The sequence below is a fragment of the Marmota marmota genome, unplaced genomic scaffold (genome assembly GCF_001458135.2).
Source record: "Marmota marmota marmota unplaced genomic scaffold, marMar, whole genome shotgun sequence".
NCBI lineage: Eukaryota > Metazoa > Chordata > Mammalia > Rodentia > Sciuridae > Marmota > Marmota marmota.
Window position 1 is genome coordinate 629,252 of NW_026000272.1, and position 27,031 is coordinate 656,282.

The 27,031-nt window shown below is 33.9% G+C and overlaps 1 protein-coding gene across 4 annotated transcripts in view; it reads left to right on the forward strand.

Moving 5' to 3' along the window:
• Gabra3 (gamma-aminobutyric acid type A receptor subunit alpha3) overlaps nt 1-27,031 on the forward strand; it is a 228,146-nt gene that overhangs the window by 74,251 nt on the left and 126,864 nt on the right. For 2 of the 4 annotated variants that reach the window (XM_048796957.1, XM_048796956.1), the window contains exon 2: nt 20,916-20,955. The exons of 1 other annotated variant lie outside the window; for it this stretch is intronic. The gene's annotated coding sequence lies outside the window, so the exon portion shown is untranslated. Of the gene's footprint in view, nt 1-20,915; nt 20,956-23,442; nt 23,463-27,031 lie in introns of all 4 variants that reach the window. One more of the 4 variants, XM_048796958.1, reaches the window with a different exon arrangement.

Genomic DNA, 27,031 nt, shown 5'->3' on the forward strand with positions numbered 1-27,031 from the left:
AACTTAGTACATATTAATCAAACTCTTCATATTCTTCCCTCACCATTATCATCATTTTCTCAGCTTACAAAAATGTTTACTGTAAAACAATATGCTGTGTTATACTGACAGCAGCCACAGACATTTTGTGTTTACTACATCAAGCAGAGCATAACTGTAAATCAATGTTTGTAAATTACTACTTTCTATTTCTATTATTGGAAGCACAGTGTCATTTAAGTATGTGCCACAACATGTCCTTTTGTAACAATATCATTTGTATTTGTTACCATTTCAATTTGTTTCCAAGGGTTGCCATTACAAAATAACCCACACTGAGTAGTTTAATTTATCCTCTCAAAGTTATGGAGGCTAGAACTCCAAGGTCAAAGTGTTGGCAGGTTTGTGGTCTCTGTAGCCTTTAAGGGATGATCCATCCTTGCCTCTTCTAGCTTCTGTTAGCCTCAATATTTTCTTGGCTTGTGGCATCATCAATCTTTCTCTACTTCAGTTGACGCATGGTGTTCTTTCATTTTCTGTCTCTGTCTGGATTTCCCCCTTTTTATAAAGACACCAGTGCTTGGATTTATTGTCCACCCAAATATTTTAGTCATTTTTGTTGCTATAACAGTATAGATGAATAATTTATAAAGGAAAGATGCTTATTTAGCCTGTGGTTTTGAGAGATGGAAGTTTGAGATCAGATTCCCACACCTGATGAGGGCCTTGTGCTGCATCAAAATATGGTGGACAAACAGAAGGGCATATAGATGCATGAAGAAAAGATATGTGCAGACTTACATTAGAACAACCCACTCTGACAATACCTTATCTGCTCCCATGAAAATCAACCCACTCTAAATAAAGGAATTATTCCCTCTTAACAATGTAGTCACTTCTTTCATGTGATATGACAGTTTTATAATAGGATAACATTTTATTTACATTGTAGGAATAATATTTCTCTTTTATTTTTAATTTTTTCCTTTTTATTAGTTATTTTTCATTATACATAACATTAGGATTCATCTAGTCACTTCTTAAAGGCCCTAAATCCCAACACCATCACAATGACAATCAAAATTTAACATGAGATTCAGTGGGGCAAACCATATCAAACCATAGCACAGCATGACCTCATCTTAATCCAATTACATCTATAAAGATTCCATTCCCAGGTAAGGTCAAATCCAAAGGTACAGGGCATTAGAACTTCAATATCTCTTTTATGGGAGGAAATAATCCAATCCATAATAGCATTTGCTCTTGGAAACCTTTGTTCTTATATTATGGCTTTTAAATTAGGCATATGTCCATCTGGGTAAACATCAAAGTTTAGTTGTCTATTCATACACCACTAAGGTCTGAGCCTGATCTATGATTGTCTACCTTCTATGTCATAGTTTTCATATTTTGCAGCATCCTTATTAACTTATATATTAGTCACATCTGCTTCTTTCTTCAATATTGCTCTTTGCTCCTCTACAATATCTACCCTCTCTTGCATTTTGGATATTTCTCTTGGACTAACATTTGTACCTCAAATTGTTAGCTTATCAAAATATTCATCATGATTAGATGCTCAAACATAAGATGTTGCTGTTCACATGCATTAGCCATCTGAGCATATGACATGAGGTCTCATGTTGAACAATTGTCATCTTTGACTGAAAACTTGATTCTATATTGTGCATGCTGAATGGAGAAGCACATTTGAATGGGCACAATTCCTGTAGGATATCTGACTATAAATTGTGTATGTTTCATCCTTGACTGTGAATATGCACACAGATAGATATGGCTCACTCATGAGAGTATAAAAAAGAAACATTATCTCCTTCTGTGTGGACAACAACTTCTTTAACATGGATATTAGTTCTTGGAATGGGATCTTTAGTTCCTGCACAAGGGGGGTTTTCTTTATATTTGCTGACTGATCCTTTATCATGTTTACTAACTGCATCATAACTCATAATGGTATAGTTTGACTGTATATTCGGCCAAACCACAAATTCTATGTAAGTCATTCACCACGATTATTTTTCATAAGGCATCATGTCCATGTAAGTCTCTTTTTGTACCATTTTCATTTTCACCTTTTCTTGAACCAAAGTCATTCATTGTGCAAATGAAATTCATAACTTAAAAAAGTCATTCATTGTGTTCATGGTTATTTTTGATTACACATTGTATCTACCTGAGTAAGAATCCCACCATATTTTAATTTTTGTACAATGTCCATCTATATCTGCATCATAATAGCATATGTTTTATAGGTATGTGATTGTGCATCATAAACGCAGGCAAGTTTTGCTTGAATCTTAGTCATCTGAACATCCTGCATAATTTACTTCTGCTGTTGGACTAATGACATACATTCCCATTTTTTTTTATCACCTGATCAGTTTTCACTCTGATTGATTCTTGGTATACCATTATTTATCCCATCTTTTTAAATGTGAATTAACATATTCTCTGTGATAATATGCATTATACATTTCTGCTCATGTACTGTTTTTGAAGTTGTCTTATGGATTTCTGCTTAAACACCACACTTGTGTGAAAATACACCATCATTATCCACTCTTTCACTGTGAACAAATGTTTTGTAGTATATGTTTTAGTTTGTACATAGTGGTTTTTGCTACTTCAATGAGTGTTATCTCCCCTTTGCCATCAATATCTACTCCTATAATCTGGTATTATTACCTTATGTTGCAGAAACTGCTGTGTGTGCATCGTGGTCAAATGCTCAGACTCCTGTGGTGGCTGCTTATGCACCACGGATGTTTGAGCATGTGCTATGGTGTCTACTTTTGCAACATTGCCATCTGCTTCTGGAACAAAGCCACTCATTTCTTTACTCTGTTTTTAAATCTTGTGTCATGTCTGTCAGAAGAAACACAGCATATTGTCATACCTAAGAGAATGGATAGTGGAACAGAAATGATTAGATTTGAATCCTGGATCATCCACTTACTGTCTATGAGATCTTGAACACATCAGTTTGTGTTTCCAAGATTCAGCCTTCTGAAAATGACAAAAATAACACCTCATGAGGTTGTTGTGAGAATTATATGTTATTACACATAACATATTTTGAACACTGGCTAGAATGTTGTAAAATGTACATGATGATGATGATGATGATTATGATGATACTGTGTCCCTTGATTATGTATCATGGTTGTCAGTTCAAATTCTGAAATAATCTGAATGTGAATTATAGTCAAATTATTAGACCTGTGATAATGTTTAAGCACCATGATATAAGCATATGCCATAGAAGTCTCCCTTTGAATCATTGCCATCTGTAATAGTCTATTAGTTCCTGCACTATTGTTTTCTGATCTTCTGTCATCACTATCTTACCTAATATCCTTGTTCATCTGCCCCTATATTGTAGTCATCAGTTTATGTCCTTGGAATGTCTGGGTATATATCATGGTGAAATGCTCAAACATCAGTGGTAGTCATTCATGCACCACGATTGTCTGAGTATGTGCCATGTTATCCCCTCTAGCATCATTGCCATATCCTGCTGGCCCAAAGAAAGAATCTTCATGTATTATGTTTCCTTTATTCATATACCCTCTCATCTGGGCACATTCCTTATTAGGTTATTTGCTCCTGTACCACATCCACCTGCTTTTATATTATTGTATAGGTTTTTGCTCATGCACCATGGTTGTCTGAGCATGCAGCATGCTTGTCTGCTCATACGCCATGGTTCCTGAGCAGGAGCCTTCATTAACTACTGCTCTACAGGAAAATAGTGTTTAATGTATCATGTATGTATTGGTCTATGTTCTATGGTTATTTATTCTCCTTCCATGGATTTCCACTCCTGACTCATTCTTGATTTTCTTTCTCCATGTCTATCAGTTCCAAAATGATAGATGTTATCTCATACCACTGAGCTGCTTGTGCATTCCAGACAAATGTTCAAAGGCTTATAATGACTATTTACACACGATGGCTGTTTAAGCATGTATCATGACTTCACTTGCTTCATTATTGTCATCTGCTCATAGAATAAATGTAATTATGATTGAATAACCACCAACCATATCTATTTCACTATGCATAGTATCATGCCTATCTGTTCCTGTATCACCACTCTCAATTCGTGTCATGGGTTTGTATAGATAAGTATCACAAATACTAGTGTTGCTCAAATACTAGTGTTGGCTCTTCATGCAATATAATCATTTGAGCATATGCTCTCAGGTCTTGTTTGGCCATCTACTCATGGAGTAAAGCCCATAGGTTTTTTGTACAGCACAGTATCTATCTGAGTAGACACCACAGCATGGTTTTCTTTTCAGAACATAAATTTGTGTACCATATTTATGTCTCTTAACTCCTGTGCCATGACTGCTTTGTCATAGTGTAGTGATCAAACTCTGATGATGGATTTTATCAACTGTTTTATGTTCCATGATGTTTCTCTATGCACCTTTGTTGCCTGCTTCTGAAACAAAGTTTCATGTATGGGGATGTTGCAATCTTGTCCCATATCCATCTATGAGTTGTCCACACATGGTTATTTTTACCATAACTTTTCTCTTGGCTATAAGTTGCTGTCGGCTCATTTTCCATGGTTGTGTGAATATGCATAATGCATTCTGCTATTTTATTGCTTGGAGTTTTACTATCATCTTGTGCTCACTCATCATGATTATCTGAAAACACACCATCATTCTCTGTTTTGTAATAAAATGAAATTTTCTGTACCATGAATATCATTTTGTGCACTGTGATTGTTACTTCAATATGTTTGCCTCCTCCTTCGTCCTCAGTATCTACTCCTATATACTGGATGTCAGCTTATGTTGCAGAACCTTCTGAGTGTGCATCGTGGTCAAATGCTCAGACTCCTGTGGTGGCTGCTCATGCACCACGGATGTTTGAGCATGTGCTACGGTGTCTACTTTTGCTACATAGCCGTCTACTTCTGGATCAAAGCCATTTGTTCCTGTGCTCTGTGTTTTTAATCTTGTACCACATCCATCTGAGGAAGCATGGCACCATCAGTGTAAATGTACAGTGCTGACTCTGAAACCAGTCTGCTTGGTTGAATTCTAGTTCTGCCATTTAATTTCTTGATGTCTATGAGCAAGTCATTTCATCCCTCTCTGTCTCTGTTTTCTCAACTACAAAAAATAATGCTAATGATACCTACCTCATAGGGTTGTTGTGAGGATTCAGAATTAAATATAAAATGCTTAGATTAGTGCCTGGAACATGGTAAATACTGTTTTCAGTGATATTTGTTATATTATTTGTATTATGTCTCCCTGTTCTTTGTTGTGATTTTCAGTTTGCACCCCAAGATTGGTTGGTTGTGCATCTCAGTCACATACTAAGTTATTGGTGGTGATTGTCCATTCAACATGGTCAACTGATGATATGCCTTCATTTCTTATTTTGCACCAATGTCCTCTACTATTTTTCCAAAGCCATCTTTCCTGTACTATGTTTTTATTATTAATCGTATCTCCCCCACAAAAAAGAGCATCATAATTGACTACAATACAATTTTTGCTTGTATCTGTTATCATAATTGATAGCTCATGTTTTAATATATGTTGGTGCAAATCATGGCCAAATGCTCAAACACTGGGGATAGTTTTTCTTTCATGGGCTCATCTCAGCATATCATAGTGTTTCTCTTCATTACCATCTGCCCCAGATCAAGGTATTTTTTTTCCTGTATTGTGGCTTTTAAAAAAGCATATATTGGTATCATTTGTGCAATCTTCACTTTGTACTTTTGTTCATTGTACCTGTCTGTCTTCCCTTTCATATTGGTATCAGCTCATTGTATACATTGGACTGATCATATATAAGCATTTTCTGCTCATGTGCTGTGCTTAGAATTGTACTGCATACTTATACTCACACTATGATTATGTAAAAATGCAATCATCTATTCTTGAATTGAGAATGGAAGAATAGATTTTCCTGTATCATGAATAACAGTTTATTAATTATGACAGAACTGTGTTTGCCTATGCCTCCATCATCCTGGATGTCAGCTTATATTGTAGAATCATCTGAGTGTGCCTACGGTCAAATCTTCTGACTACTGTGGTGGCTGCTTGCACATCAGGAATGTTTGATAATAGACTATGGTTATTTATGCAATAAGGATTGCTGTCTAGATCTGCAATGTGGTCATTGGTTCCTCTACTGTATGTGTGTTTTAAAAAATCTCTTATGTCCATCCGAGGGAATACTGATATAGAGTGACAATAGACCTATGTGCAAGTCACATCTTATCTTTTTACCTTGATTTCCTCAACCCTAAAATAATTGTAATAATAACATTTACTTCATTTGCTGTTGAGTAAAATGTTATTACATGTAAGTACTGGGTTCTTGATATACAATAATTACTAAATAAATATAAACTATCCTCATCATCATTATACCAGGACTGTTTTTCTTTGTTCTCTATCATGCTTAATTAAGCACTGGTGGAGATTTTTCAATGCACAAATATAGTCTGAATACTTGACATAATGCCATCTATTGGGTCACTGTCATCTGTTCCTAGACCATTCCATTTCATCTTATTTTATAATTTAAAAAATATTGTACCATGCCCATTTCAGTAGATATTATTTTATGTCTTTGTCTACCTACTATCCCTGCTTACTTCTAAAACATAACTATATGTTCATCTCCATGGTTGTGTGATTATGCTGATATATGGTTTTCTGCATATGATATACTCACATCTACTGTTGTAATGAGATTTCCATCTTCCATGTTATATAAATAAGTTTATATATCAAATTTATTTCATTCTGTTTGTTCTTTATATGGTTTCTTATAATAGCTGTCAGTTCCTGTATCATATTCTATTGCTTCTGTGTCCTCTCAACATTTTGAGGTTATCTGGTTGTATATTAGAAGCTCAAACATCTGTTTATTCATGGCCAATTGCTATTTAAGCACATACTATGTTGTTTTTCTTTTCCATATTTGCTTTTCCCCCCAAATATTTGTTCCTCTAATGCATTATTTTTATCTCATACAATATCCATTTAAACAAACTCTAATATTGTTTTTCTGCCACAACATTTTTGATCATTTAACATGCTTTTCTGTCTGTGTAGCATAGAAGCAACAGTTTTCTGAGCATGAACCATTATGGTTTGATCCTGTACTGATAATGCCATATTCTGTATCTTGGACTATGCATTATCTTATGCATGATGGTTTTCCTCCAGACTATCACTACTGCTATTCCAATACCATCTTCCTATATTATTTCAAAGTGTTAATTTTGCTGCATTATGTGAGGGTGCATTGTGATGATGTGCTCATGATCTCATTTTGCATCATTACCATATATCAATTACTATATGCACTTGAGCTATATAGATCTGCTCTTAAATGATTGCATTTCTTCCTATAATATGGTTTTCAGGCAATGGTGCAGGACTTCCTGATTATGCATCATAGTCAAATACTCAGACCCCAGAAGTGCCCCTTCATCATGCACCATGGTCATTTGGGCATGTATCATAGGATCTTCATTTCATTAATTTCTTCAGCTCTTGGGCCAAAGCCGTTTGTTAAATTCATGCTCCATGTTTTTATTACATAATACACTTGTGATTTAATCTGTATTATATTCACTTATTGTTGCACCATAGCTAATTCTTCCTGTTTCATTAGTTTCAACTGGTATTCCAAGTTAATTTGGTATGCATCATGGTCAAATTCTCAAATATTGTTGATGAGTATTCATGTGCAATGGATGGTCTTCTTGATCTATGCTAAGGTATTCCCTTTTATACCATTACCCTCTGCTTCTGGACTAAAGCCACCTCTTTCCATGCTTTGTGTTTAAGTCAAGCAAGATGAATACTTCAATAGGGAGATCATTAGTACCATCTCCTTTTGTCTTAAAACACAAAGTTGTACTTATTCAGTATGTGTGTCTTCATCTAAATCACGTCTATCTACTTCTGTATGAAAAATAAAGTATTATAAATGTTAAATGGTTAGCATATATAGTATGTTTGTCCACTATTCTATCACTATGCTGCTCTTTTTTAATGTGTGAATGTCTACTATTTCATGCCTTTCAGCACAGGTTTTTTGATTATCTATCATAATAAATTGTTCCTTCTTAAGTGACAGCAGTTCATGCACCATGGATGCTTAAGAATGTACCAGCATAAACTTTTGCATTGTTTTATCTGCTCCTGAAGCAAATCCATTTGTTTTAATATTTAAAAAATTTTTCAGTTGTAGATGGGCACAACACCTTTATTTTATTTATTTATTTATATATGGTGCTGAGAATCAAACCCAGTGCCTCACACATGCCAGGCAAGTGCTCTACCACTGAGCTACAGCCCAAGCCTTGTTTTAATATTTTTAATCATATGAAATATCTACCTGAATAATCATTATTCTTCTTTATGTCCCCAGAATTATTATGGTATGTTCCATGGTTAAATAACTTCTTATTATTGGTGACAGCATCCAGGATTCTTTCCTTCTCCATGGCTGTATACTCTTTTACCATTGTCACTTTAATATGCACTCTTTCTGAGTGCTCTTAGAATATTGATGCCTTCTCCTATTTAATGGTTGTGAACTTTTGCATTGTGTACATCTGGTATTTATGTTCAGAGTTAAATGTGTGCAAGTTGACAATCCATAGTTGGCTCTTGATCATCGTTACAGACTATTGATTTATGTGGTTCTATGGAGAAGCTCTTAGCCACCTATTTATACACTATGGTTATCTTATATAGACAATGCTCCATGATCAAGTGGGCACTCATATCGATTCTGTGCTCCTGTGCATTAATTATTCTCTTTGAGAAATGTTGTGTTCAATTCCATTCTCTGTTTTCACAGTATTTGTCCTTGAGTGGAAACATTTTTTTCTGAGCTATATATCCTGATTTGCACACATATTGATATGTCATTTACATTTTTCCATATGAAAATAGTTTTAAAATGTAATTTTAAACTGTATATTTAGATGTATCAATGATGATTATTTATTCAGTCATTCACTTAATATGCACAGATAAAATCATTTAAAAATTGTGCTATATAGCACAATATAGTGATATTGTGGTAAATATATTTAAACATGATTTTTTTTTAAATTTTAGGTAGATTTCTAGAAATACAATTCATGATTCAGATCAAGGATTTTTACAGGCATTTTATTCATGCTGCCAGACTGTTTTCAAGTAAGGTTACATAGATTTATTATACATATATAATTTTCCTGTTTTGCTTAGCATTTATTTTAAAAACCCTTTGTTCATTTGACAGATGGAGTGATGCCTCATTGCTTTAGTTGCATTTCTCCAATCAATCCTAAGACTAAATTCTTAAAGAAGTATATTGATGAAATCAACAATCTTAAATTTTTAGCATGTAATGTGTATAAGATTTATTTTTCTGTATTTTAATTTTAAAATATATGAAATATAGCACACATATAGAATTGTTATATAAAGATATACATTGTTTAAGAATAATTATAAAATGACAACTCTATAACCACTACCAAGTCAAAATCTATAAAAAGTGACTACTTCTGAACCATATAATAAACCCACTTCTGATCTCAACCTTTTCAACTGAATCTAACTTTTTAAAATCACTTTATTATATATAGAAACAAATTCACTTTGGTTTTGCTCCTTTTGAACTTTATTTGAACAAAATAATGCTGTTTCTCTGTGTGATGCTTGTTTGTTTAACATTGTTTCTGAGATATTTTCAAGTTGTTGCATTTTATTGTAGCTAATTCTATTTCACAGTTATACGCTAGTATATTGTATGAATATAGCACAATTTATCAATTCTATTGTAAGACAGACACATAGTTTTTTCCAAATTGTTTTCAAGAATAGCACTTTGTGAAGATTCTTTCATAATTAACTTGGCATTTTTGTTCATAAGTTTTTTGAAGGTTTGTGTCTAGCAGAGGAAGTAATAGATCATGAGTTTGTGTATTGATTTTATGATCTTATGCCAAACTGTTCTCTAAAGAGGTTGTACCTTTTATACTACTTTCAAAAGTTTAGGGATTCCTGTTACTGCATATCATAATTATGTTATGAGATTTTAAATTTTTTGATCAATCAATAAACGTATATGATCCAATTTAAAATGGCCAAAGGACCTCAACTGACATTTCTCAAAAGTAGACATACAGATGTCTACATACAAAAAATAAATTAGATTTTGTGGTATTGACATCATTACATTATGAGGAAATGTTTCACACCACTATCAGGGAAATGCAATTTAAAACCATAATAACATATCATATCACACCTATTAGATCAGCTTTTATAAAAAATACAAAAGATAGGATGCATTAGTGGGACCGGAGAGGAATGTAAACTCCTGCATATTGCTGCCGGGAATGTGAGTATAACCATTATGGAAAAGATTATGGAGGCTCCTTAAAAAACTAAAAATAGAACTACCATATGTATCCCACTTTTGAGCATGTATTAACTGAATTGAAATCAATATATCTAAGGGATATCTGTACTGCTGTTTGTTACAGCATTATTGATAATAGCTGAGATATGAAAATGTCCAATAAAGAAAAAATTGATAAAAATGTGATCAATATACATAATAGAATATTAGTTAGCCTTTAAAAAGAAGGCAATACTGGTGACAGCATGGATAAACCTGGAGAACATTATGCTAATGTGAAATAAGCCAGACACAGAAAGATAAATACTGCATGATCTCACTTATATGTGGATTCTAAAAATGTTCAATTCATAAAAGCAGAGAGTAGAAAGATAAGTTACCAGAGGCTGCAGTAGGGGACAGAGAGACATTGGGGAATTGTTAATAGAAAGATACAAAGCTGAAAATTAATAGGAATAATAAGTTTTGAGATCTATTACAGGTCTGGAGGACTCTAGTAAATAATAATATTTTGTATATTTTAAAAGTAAAAAGTAACTGAATAAATTTCAAATGTATTACCATAGAAAGTGATAGGTAAGCAAGGTGATGGATATATTAGTTCAATCTAATCACATGTGGTAAACATATACCAAAATGTCGCATTGTGGGGCTGGGGCTGTAGCTCAGCAGTAGAGTGCTTGCCTAGCATGTGTGAGCACTGGGTTCAATCCTCAGCACCACATAAAAATAAATAAATAAAATAAAGGTCTCTCAACAATTAAAAAAACTATTTAAAAATGTCACATTGCACTCCATAAATGTATAAAATTATGATTTATCAATTAAAATAATATTAATAAATGAGAAACTGAAAAATATCTCTTGATATTTGGTAGAAGATATCCATTTCTTCCTTGAGACACCTAGAAGCTCTTCTTGGTCATTTGCAATTACATATAAATTTTAGAACTAACTTGTCCAGATTTATCAATCAAAAAATAAATTAGATTTTGTGGTATTGACATCATTACAAAATTGTGTTTAAAGTTGTATCTGTTCATTTATTTAGGTCTTTATTTTCTCTCTAAATAAAATTCTATACATTTCTCCTACAGAAATTTTACATATTATTTGTTAGATTTATTTAAAATTTTATGCTCTCATGAATGCAATTTTTATTTATAGCATGATTGGTTTCTGAACATTATGTTTTATCTGGCTAGCTGGATAAACTATCTTATAAATTGTAATAATTCACCTGTTGGTTATTTAGCATTTTCTGTAGACACATTCATTTCATATATAGCTATTAATTTTATTTTTTCCTTTTCAAGACTTATCTCTTATTCTTATTTTACATGTCTATCTGGGATTTTCAATAGAAGTTAGGAGTTTCATCATGTTTCTGATCTCAAAAGAACAATTTTAATCATTTCTGCTTTAGATATGTGTTTTTTGTGGGTTGCTTTGTAGATACTCTCAATTCAAGGAAATTCCCTTTTGTTCTTACTTATATTGATAAGAGCCTAACATTTTTCTCCTTAATTATGTTCATGTGGACTATTATGTTAATTGACATTCTAATACTCAACTAACCATGAATTCATTGGCTAAACCTAACTCTAGCCATGATGTATTATTTTAGGTTTGGGTATGATTTACTAAAGTTCCTTTGGATTTTTGCCGGTGATGTTCCTTTCTTGAAATTGTTGTCATAATAATATAAGTTGGGGGTGTTGTATCTTTTATTACTTTGGGGATGAATTTGTGCATGATTTACATTATCTGTTGAATGTCAGCCAACACAGAGGAAAGACATCTGGCCATATGTTTTCTTGGTGGGTGGATTGTTGGCTAATATTTCAATTTCTTTACTTCTTATTGGCCTATTCACCTTCTCTAATTTCGCCTTCATAATGTTTTAATATGTTTTTCAATAAATCGCTTTCATTTGGTCTAAATATTCATGTGTTAGCATAAAATTGTTTAATTACCCACTTAGGATCTATTTAATATTATTTCAGAATCAACTTTTGGTCTTCATAATATTCTTTTTTATAAGTTATTTCTTATTTCAAAAACTTATGTTTAGATTTTTACTACTATTTTCCTTCCTTTTTGGGCTTATTTAAATTATTTTCTTTCTTACTGAGATAGATGCTTAGTTCATTAAGATTTAGTTTTTGTACTCCTCTATGTTTTTCCATAATTACTGTATGCCAGAAGTTTGATAGTGATTTTGTTATTGTATAGTTAAGAATATGTCCTAATATGTACTTTGATTTTATTTTGGTTATTTAGAAGTGTGTTTCTTTATTTTTTTGGGGGAGGGGCATGAGCACTGAGGATTTAACCCAGGAACAATTTATACTGAGCACATTCCCAGCCCTTTTTATCTTGAGACAGGGTCTCACAAAATTGCTTGGAGCCTCACTGAGTTGCTGAAGCTGGCCTTAAACTTGGAATCCTCCTGTCTTAGCTTCCTGAGCTGCTGGGATTGCAAGTGTGAGCCACTGTGCCTGACTAGAACTGTTTCTTAATTCCCAATCATTTGTGGATTTTTTCTTTCTCAATTAATGGTTACCTTGATTGCATGTGGCCATATAAAATATTCCATAGTGTATCAAGAATTTTAAATCTATTGTTCATTGCTTTGTAGAGCCATAATTTTTTGTAAATATACCTAGTGAGATTAAAAATGTGTGCTTTTTTTGCTATCAGGAGTGCAGTATTCAATATGTTTCCGATAGGTCAGGTGTGTCACTCAATCTTGTTCGAATTTTCTACATCTCTTTTGATTTCTTTACTTTGTCTAATCTCTTCATTTCTGAAAGAGGTGTGCTAAATTTCCCATTGTGATGAGAAACATGAGTGTTTCTTTGTAGTTTTATGAATTTTGCTTTAAATATTTTAATATGTAAAATTTTTCATATTTTCCTGTAAGTTGAAGCTTTTATCATATGGAGCTTTCATCTTTATTTCTAATAAAACACTTTTACATTCAAGTTTTTATTTCCTGATATTAAAATAATTTTGGTTAATATTTAATATATCTTTTTAACTTAAAAAATTTTTGTTCCCTTATGTTTTAGATATGAGTCATTATTTATTTACTTATTTATTTTGGTAATGGGAATTGAACTTAGGGGCACTTAACCTCTGAGCCACATCCCCAGCCATTTTTATTTTTCACGTTGTGGCAGGGCTTTACTAAGTTGCTTAGGGCTTTGCTAAATTGTGGAGGCTGGCCTTGAACTTATCATCCTGCCTTAGCCTCATGAGTTGCTGGGTTTACAGATTTGATATGACTCTTAAATAGCATGAAGTTCATTTAGTCTTTACTATTTTTAAATTTTTGTTGTTTTATTTCCATTTTATTACTGCATTATAGTTTTACATAATATTGGGGTTCATTTTAGAAAATAATACACACATGTATTATAATTTACTCCACTTCAGTCCCAAGTACTTCCCCCTTCTTATTTCTACCCAACTCTTATAGTCTTTTTATTTGAACTGAGCCTTTTAAAATTTATTTTTATATATACATGAGAGTAGATTGTATTTTGACATATTATACATACATGGAGTATAAGTGATTCTAATTAGGATCCCATTCTTGTGGTTGTACATGATGTGGAGTTTCACTGTGATGTATTCATATATGAACATAGGGAAGTTATGTCCAATGCATTCTACTGTCTTTCCTACTCCCACTCCCCCTCCCTTCCCTTCACTCATTCTCCTTTGTCTAATCCAATAGACTTCTATTCTTACCTGCTCCTTTTTGTGTGTTAGCATATGCATATCAGAGACAACATTTAGCCTTTGGTTTTTTGGGATTATTTCACTTAGCATGATAGTCTCCAGTTCCATCTAATTACAGGCAAATGTCACAATTTCATTCTTCTTTATGGCTGAGTAATATTACATGTGAGTATACACCACATTTTCTTTATCCATTCATCTGTTGAAGGCACCTAGTTGGTTCCATAGCTTGGCTATTGTGAGTTGAGCTAATATAAACATTGATGTGGCTGCATCACTGTAATGTGCTGATATTAATTCCTTTGGGTATAAATCAAGGTGTGGGATAACTGGGTCAATTGGTAGTTCAATTATAAGTTTTCTAAGGAATCTCTATACCGCTTTTCAGAGTGGTTGCACCAATTTGCAGTCCCACTAGCAATGTATGTGTTTACCTTTTTCCCCACATCCTCACCAGCATTTATCGTTACTTGCATTCTTGATAATTGCCATTCTGACTGGAGTGAGATGAAATTTCAGTGTATTTTTAATTTCATTTCTCTAATTGCTAGAATTAGGATTTAAAGGCTCAGTTAATCATAAACAACTTCAGCAAAGTAGTTGTTTGTGTTTTCATGTGTTTGTTGACCATTTGTATTTCTTCTATGAAGTGCGTTCCTTTTCCTTTAACTATTTGGGTTATTTATTTGTTTTTGGTGTTAAGTTTTTTGAGTTTTTTGTATATCTTGGATATTAATGCTCCATCTGAGATGCAGGTAGCAAAGATTTTTTCCCATTTGGTAGGTTCTCTCTTCACATTCTTGATTGTTTCCTTTACTGTGAAGAAGCTTTTTAGTTTGATACCATCCTATTTATTGATTCTTGACTTTACTTCTTGCACTTTAGGGGTCTTGTTGAGGAATTTGTTTCCTAAGTTGACATGATGGAGAGTTGGTCCTACTTTTTCTCCTAGTAGGTGAAGAGTCTCTGGTCTAGTGCCTACATCCTTGATCCACTTTGAGGTGGGTTTTGTGCAGGGTGAGAGAGGTTGATTTCATTTTGCTCCATGTGGATTGCCAGTTTCTCCAGCACTATTTGTTGAATAAGCTATCTTTTCTCTGATATATTTTTTGGTATGCTTGTCTAGTATGAAATAATTGTATTTATGTGGGTTTATCTCTCTCTCCTCTATTTTGCACAATTGATTTTCATGTCTGTTTTTGTGCCTATGCCATGCTGCTTTTTTGTTTTAACTGTAGCTCTGCAATATAATTTAAGGTCTGGTATTGTGATGCCTCCTGCTTCACTTTTCTTGCTGAGGATTGATTTGGCTATTCTGTGCCTCTTATTTTTCCAGATGAATTTCATGACTTCTTTTTTCTATTTCTATGAATAATGTCATTAAAATTTTTGTAGGAATTGCATTTAATCTGTATAGTACCTTTAGTAGTATGGCCATTTTGAAAATATTAATTCTGCCTATCCAACAATATAAGAGATCTTTCCATTTTCTAAGGCTCTCTTTAATTTCCATCTTTAGTGTTCTGTAGTTTTCATTGTAGAAGTCTTTCACCTCTTTTGTTACATTAATCCCCATGTATTTAATTTTTCAAGGCTATTATTAATGGATAGTTTTCCTGATTTCTCTTTCAGTTGATTCATCCTTGGTGTATAGAAATTCAGTTGATTTATTGGTGTTAATTTTATATCCTGCTACTTTGCTGAAGTTTTTTATGATTAACTGAGCCTTTAATTCATTTATATGTCTTATCTTTGCTGATTTATCTGTATTTGAAACTATCATTTTAATTCTTTTTATTTCTCCTTTTTTATTTTTCTTTTGTTTACTTCTTATTTTTTATTTGTTCTCATTAGTTATACATGACAGTAGAATATATTTTGACAAATTATACATATGTGGAGTATAACTTCTCATTCTTCTGGATCTACGTGATATAGAATTACATTTGTCCTTATTTTGATAGTTTTTTAATTATTCAAGTTTTTCTCTTCATCTAGTGTAGAAGATATAAGATTGTTTTTCTTTGTATTTAGTGTAGGTCAAGTAATACATATACTATCCAAAATTCTTTTTATTTCTAGAAGTTGTATATATATATAAAATCTTTTTAGAACTGGAATTTTGCCTTTTTTCCATTAGTCTTGATAATCAAATTTCTCTCTGCGTACTGTTTTCTATTGTTATCTGTCCCTATTAATGAAAAATTGAAAGAAGATATAATTTCCATTATATTTTTATACTTTGTTTTTGATCATATTTCTTTGTTTTTGGTTATTTTTAGATATACATGACAGTAGGGTGTTGTTTGACATATTATACATACATGGAGTGTACCCCATTTCATGTGGTATATATACACAATGGAATATCAGCCAAAAAGAAGAATGAAATTATGGCATTTGCCGGTAAATGGACAGAACTGGAAACTGTCATGCTAAGTGAAATATACCAGTCCCCCAACACCAAAGGCCAAATGTTCTTTCTAATATATGAATGCCAACTCTTGTGTATCATATTAATTCAAAACAAGGGAACCTCAAATTTAGAAGTATTCACCTAGAAATCCTCAAAAAGGATCAGATTAGACATGAAAGCAAGTGTAGTATTTCTAGGAATTCAAAGAATTCATGGAATTCAAAGAATTTCAGTGAAGGAGTTTCTGGTCAATGTTATCAAAATAAATAAATAATCCATTACTCAGTCAAAAGTGTATTATTTAATCTTCAGGTATTAAAATGCTTTCTGTTTTTTATCTTATTGATTTCCAGTTTCATTCCATTATGATCGGATAGGATGGAGGGAACTATGTCTATTTTCCTTTTGTATTTGCTAAGTCTTGCTTTGTGCTCTAAAATATGATCTATTTTAGACAAAGCTCCATGTGCTGCTGAGAAGAAAGTAAATTCAGTTTTCAATGAATGAAATAGTATATAGATGTTGGTGGTTAGGTCCATTTGATTAGTAGTATTTTTTTTTTTAGTTCTGAAGAATCTTTTCTTAGTTTATGTCTGGATGACCTTTCTAATGGTAAGAGAGGTTTGTTGAAATCACCCAGTGTTATTGTATTGTCGTGTATTTGATTCTTTAAATTGTGAAGGATTTGTTTCATATATAGGTTAACCAACATTTGGAGCATAGATATTTATAATCATTATATTTTTTGTTGGATATTTTCTCTCAAATAAAGAAACTAAGCTAAAATAAGGGAAGAAGAAGAGGAATGATCCCATGGAAATAGAAGGGTGATAAGTGGAGTAAAGGGAGGAGATTGAGGGGCAGGCATGAGTGAATGGTAAAGGGAATAACAGTGGAATAAAATTGACCAAATTATGCTCTGTACATACATGCATATATCACAGTGAATTTAACCTTTATACATATCCATAAAAGAGTAATTAAATAGAAGGAAGATCAAGGAGTAGAAGAAGGGAAATAGGGGGAGGGAGGAGGAAAGGGAAAGAGAAAGTACTCAGAACTAAAGAGGAGCAAATTATATTCCAAGCATGCATGATAATGTCAAAATGATCCCCACTATTATGTATAACTGCAATGCCCTAATAAAAACATAAAAAAGGAAATAAAGAAGTTTAACCTAGTGGATTCTCTAAAGCATAGTTTATTATTTTATTGGTGATCACTCATATAGCAGTTTCAGTGAAACAGTCAGAGAAGGAGGCAGAAGGCAGTTTATGAAAGAATGAATAGAAGGTGAATATGATGGAGTAAACAATTTTATATCACTAGTTCAAGAATCTTGATTGTTTTAGTCAGCTTTTTTGGCACCGTGACTAAAGGACCTTACAAGAACAATTTTAGAGTAAAGAAAAGTTTATTTTGGGCCTCATGATTTCAGAGGTCTAAGTCCATAGATGGTGGACTCCATTTCCTGGGGCTTGAGGTGAGGTAGAACATAAGGGTGGAAGAATGTGGTGGAGGGAAACAGCTCAGGATATGATAACCAGGAAACAGAGAGCACTCTGCTCACCAGACAAAATATGTACCCTAAAGTTACACCCCAGGGATTCACCTCCCCCAGCCACACACAACTTTAGTTATCACTTAGTTAATCCCATCAGGTGATTAATTAACTGATTAGGTTAAGTCTCTCATGACCCAATCATTAAACCTTTTAACTCTCTTGCATTGTCCCACACACGAGCTTTTGGGGGGACATGTCACATCTAACACATAACATTGATTAATAAAGAAATGATTAAAGATCATGGCTAGAAAGTAGCTATTATTGTCTGCTGTTGGTGGTTTACCTCTCCTGATCATCCTGACTCTTTGCCGAAAAAGAATATGTTTTCTTATGTAGGTGACTTGACAGAAATGACAAAAGTTTGGCACAATTAATAATAATAGGGAAGAATGCTAGTTCATGATCAATCAAAAGATCATTGAATATTACTCAATGATTTTGTTGTGCTACATGTGGAATTACACTACATGAAGAAGTGTCTTTGACATAAAGCCAAATTTGTTTAAGCCAAAAATACATAATGTTTTCTGTTAAGAAACTGCAGGCAGAGAAGCATTTGTTTTCCATAAAATGAAGGGTTGGATGGGCATGGAGGAAAGATTTAAAAGGGAAGAATAGTCTTGAAAATAGATCTCTGAAAAGGAAAGGATGGCAGATTGTATAGGTATGAACTCAGAAAAGCATTTGCTCTTTTTCTGCAGCTCTTTTTTCATTAGGTAGCTATCCTGTGCCTGGCACTGCTCTGCAACCTCTGCACTAATGAAACATAGCTAATGAGACAAGTAGACCATGAACAAATAAATGTGCAGTGTAATTTTAGGTAGTGATATATCCTATAACAAAACTGAATAATAATAGTTTATTTAAAACTGCACAGTTTTAAATAAAGGAGATCAGAGAAGATGTATCTGAATTGGTATATGGGAATAGAATCCTGAAGATAGTGAAGAAACGAGTCAATCTGATATATGGAGAAAAAAATTTACTAAAGAAGGAGGAGCAAGTGTGATGTCTCTAAACCTGGAGCCTTGGGTGTTTACAGGGAATATAAGGATACAACTATGAGTTGGTATGAATAGAGGAAAGGAAGAGTGGAAAGATAGGAGTTTTGAGAGGTAGCTAGTGGTCAAATCAACTAGATTCTTAAGATCATCTCAGGTACTTTGTATCCAATGAAAATCCATTGGGAAAAATTGGAAAAGGGATGATATAATCTGACTTACATTTTCAAAAATCTCACTTCAGTTGCTGTGCAGAGAATGGATTATAAAGGGGAAAATGTGTAAGCACAGAGACAAGGTAGACCATTGTCTTAGTCTATTTTCTGTTGCTAAAATACAACACCTGAGGTTGAATAACCCTAAAAGAAAGAAGCTTATTGTGGCACATGGTTCTGGAGCCAGTGCAGTCCAATAGCCAGGCATCAGTATCTGCTTAGCTTCTGATAAAGGTCTCATGCTGCTTAAGCTCTTAGTAGAAATTAGAATTTATGTGTAGAAAGGGGAGAACATGAAAGGTATACTTGCTTTATAATGACTTGCTGTTATGATAACTAAACCACCCTATGAGAGTGAAAAATCACTCAAAGAGAAAGGATTGAATTTCTGGGGACTACATCTGTGATAACCCAAACATCTTTCTCTAGGGCCCACCTCCTAACACTGTCACAATGGGGACCAAGCCTCAACATGAATTTTGGTGGCGAAAAACCATATTCAAAGCATAGCAGGCATTTATTGCAGTCATGAGGCTGGGAGATGATATTGTGTACCCAACACCTTAGGAGCGATAAGAATGGGTGAAGTAGAGTTTGCATATGTTCTAAAGTCAACAGACTGATAATTTGGATATAGGGTATAAAACAGAAAATTTGAGGTATGTATGTGGATTGGACAATAGATGGATTTGAAATATGAGAGATAAATCCTAGATCTATTGTTCTTCTATTTCTTTGTAGATTCCATTTTTTTTTTTGCTTTTTTACTGCTATATTTCCAGCACTTAGGATGGTGTCTGGTATATATTATTCCATAAGTTTTGAATGAATTAATGGAAAGTAATTTCAGTGGAGTTATAAGTGAAAATACTTGATTGGTGTGGATGGTATTAGAGGATGATTAGGGAGGAAGCTGAAGTAGTGATATAGAAAATTACCGAAATGAAGCTGAGAAAGTGGGAAAGAGTTGGAGGGCAATGTCATGTCAAAGGAGAAATTTTTTTTTCTTTTTGACAATGGATGATATTACATTGTTTTTATACTGCAGGGAATGAGCCAGTAGAGAACAATACTGACAAGTGTGGGAGAGATATAACAGGACTAATATCCTTCAGCATGGAACGGGGAATAGGATCCAGGGCATGTGTGGGTGGGCTAGTGTTAAACAGGATCACAGAGGCTTTGATAATAGAGGGAAGGTAGAATATACGGCTGAGATTCAGGTAGATTGATATTATGTAGATGGAGGCATTGTTTTCTGATTGCTTTTGTTTTTCTTGATAAAACAAGCAAAGCCTTTTGTTGAGAGTCTGGGGGAAGAAATATTGGAGATTTAAGCAGAGAAAAGAAATTTAAAATTATTGTATCAGAGAGTGGGAGAGTAAATTGGTTTAGCAAATATAAAAGATCCTGGGACACTAGAAATATGTTGAAAACCTAGAGAGGGCACTCAGGCATAATTGTGAATTTTCCTCTAGCTATATTCAAATGCTTGTTTGCTGGTAAAGGGTTGAATTTAACAAGAATTTATGTTTTCCCAGGCAGCAACAACAGAGTAAGAGAGAAGCAAGTGTGTTTAAGGTACGTACTGGAGAATGATTATACTGATTTTAATCATAGTCTCTGTGTGTAATCCAAGAAGGATAAGAAAGGAAAAGAGAACACAAAGGTGATGATGTGTAATTCAAAGGTTATATTCAAAGGATCAGAGATATTGGAGCAGGAGACAGAAGAATCAACAGTATGAAGGTACTCCATAAAATGATTTGGAAAGATGTGATCAGAGAGTCATTTGAGATCATGGATTTTTTCTCAACAAAGCTTAGAATATGACCTTAGGAATGGATGACTAGGTTAGGGCAGAGCTGAAGCTCACTGTAGAGCACAGTACCTGGAAAACTCCAGATATTGGCATTCTCAGAACTTTGCATGCACACACTCATCCCAAGTATTATTTCCCAGATGCTATAAAATAAACTCTTTTATTCCTTTCCCCAAGTTTATAACCAGAGTTTCATCTAAGTCCATATAAATGCACCAAGGTTTAAAGTACTGCTCATTCTTAAAGATTTTGTAGTCAATTACTTACAATCCTTAACATACCACATAGAAATTTGAAATTGAACAAGTTGACACAACATTATGATCTATAAAATATTTAATTTTAATAACATATCCAATAGAAGAACTGGCTGTATCTGTACCTTGTACATAGCAGGTGCTCAAATATTCATGATAAGATACATTTGTACTTGGACAGGATGTAACAGAAGAAGCAGGTCTTTCGCTAGGCATTTTATATATATTATCTTATTTAAATTTTATAGTCCCTATGTTATTATCCCCATTTTAATTGCATAAAGAGGTCTTTAAAGCCTAAAACAACTAGTATTTGGTACTTTCTTATACACTCTTGGTCTGGCAGGTTCCAAAGTCCATCTTATATTCAATCCTTTATACCATTTTACTTTGTTTAGGGTTATGTCTTTGCCATAATAACATTCACTTGTTATTTTTAAAGTACCCATTATTTGTTAAGCACTTTTGTTTTGGTACCAGTGATGAACCCAGGGGCACTCAACTACTGAGCCACATCCCCAGCCCCATTTTGTATTTTATTTAGAGACAGGGTCTCACTGAGTTGCTTAGGGCCTCACTTTTGCCAAGGCTGGCTTTGAACTTGCAATCCTCCTGCTTCAGCCTCCTGAGGTGCTGGGATTACAGACATGTGCCACTGTGACTGGCTTGTTAAGCACTCTTCTATGCAAGTTCTGTATCTACAGATTCAGACAACCATAAATTGGAAATATTCAAAGAAATTATGTCTCTGGATTATATTCAAACTTTTCCTCTTGTCATTCCCTAAACAATATAGTATAACAATGATTCGCATAAAATTTACATTGTATTAGGTATTATATGTAATCTGGAGAGGATTTGCAGTATACTAGAGGATATACATAGATTCTATGTGAATATTTCACCATTTTATAAAAGGGACTTGAACATCTGCAGATTTTGGTTTAGGGAGATGTGTCTTAGAATATCACACAGATACCAAGGGACAACTGCATATATCCTTGTCCCCATTTAAATATTTTATTAGGGAAGCATACAATAACAAAAATACATAAAATATATATTAGAAGTGCAAATGAAGAAAATAGAGCAAGCAAATATGTAGAAATTATTAGGGAAATTTTACAAAGGGTGGCTAGAGAAGGCCTCAATGCAAAGGTGTTATTTGAATTAAAACCTGAAGGAAGTGGAGGAACAAACTATCTGGAAGTTAGATGGATGAAAATTCTAGGTAGAGTCTCCAGCAAGTGCAAATGCCCAGAATAATCAATGAGCAGCAAGGAAGCCACAGTGGCCAGAATGGAGTGCTAATAGGAGATAAAGTTAGCCAGCTATTTGGGGATGAGTTCATCTAGGGCCTTGTAGATCCCAGTGAAGCTTTTGAAATGGGAAGGCATTGGAGGATTTTGAGAAATTGAAGAGACATGATCTGATATAACAATTTGAAAGTGTACTCTGGCTGCTTTTTGTAGAATAGAAGTAAGGGGGATAAGAGCAGAGGCAACAAGCTAAGTTAGAAAGCTTTTACAATAATCTTGAAAAGAGACAACAAGCCAGATGGTATTGGAGGAGGTAACGAGTAGTGGTTGTTACCTGGATATGTTTCCTTTTGAATGGAATATCAATTGGGGCTTACTGATACATTGTATGTAGGGTATAAGAGTAAGAGAGGAGTCAAGATTGACATCAAAGCTTTACTCTGAGGAAGTGAAGGGTGGAATTACTATTAATTGAGGTGGGAAAGACTGCAAGAGGCCCATTAATGCTGTGTGTGGGGGGCTGTATGTGAATATCTGAGACTCAGGTTTGAACATGCTAGGTCTAACATCTGAGTTAAGTTATGAGTTTTCTCCTGGAGAACAGGTACAGATATGGATTCTAGATGAGAGAGGTAGAAGAGATCGATTCTGAGATGGAGGTGTTAATTTTCAATTTTTCGATTTTATGTATGATATTTTCTCTTTCTTTGTTCCTTGTCGTCTCTATTAGCTCTCGAGTAGGGTGAATAGGTAGAGTAACCATTTGCTAATTTGCCTGTGCAATCATATGTTATGTGACTTGAGTATGTGTCATGGTTATGTGTTCATATATCATGAATAATCCATTCAGACACCATGATTATTTGCAACTGCCTAAGGTTTGTCTCATTCTGTTTCATGGCCATTCTGCTCCTGCTACAGTCATCTGCTGCTGTGCCACAGTTGGTTGTAAGCTCCTATAATGTTGGTGTTTTCCATGTACTGTACTTATATAAACATACACCATAGCTGTCTACACTGGTGGTGTGCTTTAGGTTATTCACAGTGACTTTTAAACAATTACTAGGTTTTACTTTCTTCTCATGCATCATGGTTGTTTGATTATTCATGTAATTACATGATATTCCTTTCCTGTAATTTTTAGTTTATTCACCATGGATGTTTTCACTATAGTTGTGTATCCAAATATTATAGATAATTATTTACTCATGGTAGTCATTGATACTCCACTTTCATTTGTATCTTGCCTCTCTGCTCCTGTGAAAATTTTTGACAGTGTCTGCCTGCTTATGGACCATGATATTCTGTTCTGCGTCATGGTGGTCTACTCTCACAGTAGGACCATTTTTTCTTAAACTATGTCACTTAAGGATAAATAAATCAAATACCTCTTTGCATGAATCAATTTATCTCCAGCTATATGAATATTTTGTTTGAAGGCACTGTGAGTATCACAGTTTTCAGTTTATGCATTATGATCATTTGAAACATCACCAAGTTTGTTATAATGATTTAGGTATCTATTTGTGTAAAGTCTATCTCTGCATTTGTTGATGGTTATCTGAACATATAGCAATAGACATATTCATTTAATGGTAATAGCTGATCATACATAACATATCTCTGCACATGTAACAGGTACAGGGGCCTATTCTGTGGATATTTGCTAACTCGCCAAGAATATCTGGTCCAGCAGCACACTTTTTATAATTTTTTATAATTATGGAAAAATACTTAACATAAAAAGTGTCCACTTAACCATTTTTTAAAGAATACAGTTAAGTATATTTGTATTGTTGAGTAACAGTCCAGGGTCATCCTTCTAATCATGCACCATGTCTTAATGAACTATATTCCAAACTCATCTTTTCTTGTTTTATGATTATTATATTCATGTGCTATGGTGTTCTGACATATCTGATGACCATATTATTTTATTCCATAAATGGCTTCATAATAGTAATGTTTGCTAACAAAATTCTATGGTCATTGCAGGGTATGTATTATGTCTCTCTCTCTCTCTCTCTCTCTCTCTATATATATATATATATATTATATCTGATGGCTGTTTTCTAATGCTCAATGGTTATTTTAGTATGTACTTTAGTTATAATTTCATGTAATATTGTTTTCTTGTGTATCATACTATATATCATCGTTTTTACCTTCTAAATCATTAACACTTTTGTGTCATTGTTATTAATTCTTAATGTGATGGTTTGCTACTTGTTCACCATAGTTTAAGCATAGCCCATAGTTATATACTACAATAGCATAGTTGGACATGTACCATGGATGTCTTTGTGCATATAGCATGGTCATCTTCTCTTATACTCAAGATTGTTACTCAAACTTTTATGTTTTCTGAATATACATCATTGTTATGTCCTATAGTCTATGGTTTATTTCTATAGTTTGGATTTTATATCCTATATAAAGTCCCTTTATTCCTGTGGAATAGTTGTTGATGCATGTATAATGTTTATCTTAGCATGAATCCTTGTCATGTGATCATACAGTATTAAGGTCTGCTAAGGTACTGTGGTATTTGAGCATATCATGTTTACTGTCTTTATTATGAATGTTGCTCATGCTTCAGAATTGTCTGATCATGAGCTATATTTTCTAAATTACATGGTATGGTTTTCTGAACTGTACTGTTCCTTGTCATTCCTATAAAATCTCCAACAACTATTGTACAGCTCATGAATCATGAATGTCATAGCACCTATATTAGATTAAATATAAGAAATTTGTTTTTTGAAAGAAACATTGTCAAACAGTGGCGATTTCATATTGTACAAACTAATACTATGATTATCCCCAATGTGGATATTTAATCATATCATAAATCTATCTCCTCCAATATTAAATTATTGATACACCTGTTCCAGATTCATGAGGACAGCCTTGTATAGAACTCAGTGACTGCTTTATAGTAATGGGATAGATTTAGAAGGAGTCTTCCTTTTAATCTTTTTATCAGAATACTCCCTGCAACTGATATGTTTTGCTTATTGGCCTAATGTATAAGACTTCTTAGAAAAAAATTTCACACCCCTCATTCCCTCTGAAAATTAATTTACTGATATTATTTCAAAAGAGTAGCATTGGGTGAGAGTTGGGAGTCCTTGAAGTGATTAGTGTCTCAAAGTTAAGCCACACAGTTTAGAAATAGTAAGTAAGTGTAACTTTATTGGCTGTTTCTTAACTTTATGTCTTGAGTAAACCTTTACCAGTCCAGAATTTATACAAAAAAGCCTTACAGGGCTGGGGTTGTGGTTCAGTGGTAGAGTGCTTGCCAAGCATGCATGAGGCACTGGGTTTGTTCCCTAACACCACATAAAAAGACTCAACTAAATAAACAAAATAAAGGTATATAAAAAAGCCTTACATGTAGGCAATCCAAAATTACTAATTATTATTTATATAATTTGCTGATTTATTAAGAAATTTTCTGCTGGGAGGCTGGGCTTAGATTCCTTCTTTATGTTGTGATCTCTATCTAAAAGACCTGGCTTTGCCCTAAATTATCTCTTAATGAGGAAACATTGAATTTTTAATCAAGAGCTATTGTGCATTATCATTCAGCATTTTACCAACCATTTGTAGGAAACAGTTTACTCTAGGACTTTTAATATTCTGGAAATTTTCATAACTCTATTAAGTTAAGAATTTAAAAAATGATATAAAGAGATGACAGGAGATATATCTATATATGTGTGTGTGTGTATGTGTATGTATATATGTTTTTAGCCCCCTGTTCCCTCCTGACCTGTGGGGGAGAGATTGGGGGAGCACACCTGTCCAGGATGAACCAAGAACCAAGAAAGGTAAAGGTCGACTGGCCGCCAGCACCCAGCCCTCCCTCGACAGAGGACAATCAGACGCAAAGCAGGATCTCGTTTAATGAGAAAACACACACAGCTAATATAATGTACAGGAGCCAATCAGGGTAAAGGTCAGCAGGGTGGGGAGAGTTCATGTGTACACCCATCCTACAGGCAGTAATGTCCACAGGGCAGAAGGGTTCTGAGCCTATCCTAGAGGTGGTCCGATTCTTCATCACAACCCACGGCAATGCCTTCTGGCTAATCGCTGGGTGCTCTCTAATGCCGCAGTCTGGCTGGGCACAATCAGGAGCCACTTGTCAAAAGAAACTAACTTTATTTTTAGAACCACACACGCCAAACAAAACAGCCTCTCAGGAAAAACCCTCAGAGCCTCAACTGCCACCACCGGCTTTCCACAAGCCTCCCACACAAGCTTCTCTCCACCTCCCACAATCCTCCTGCTCTTGAGGCCGATTGGCTGGGTCA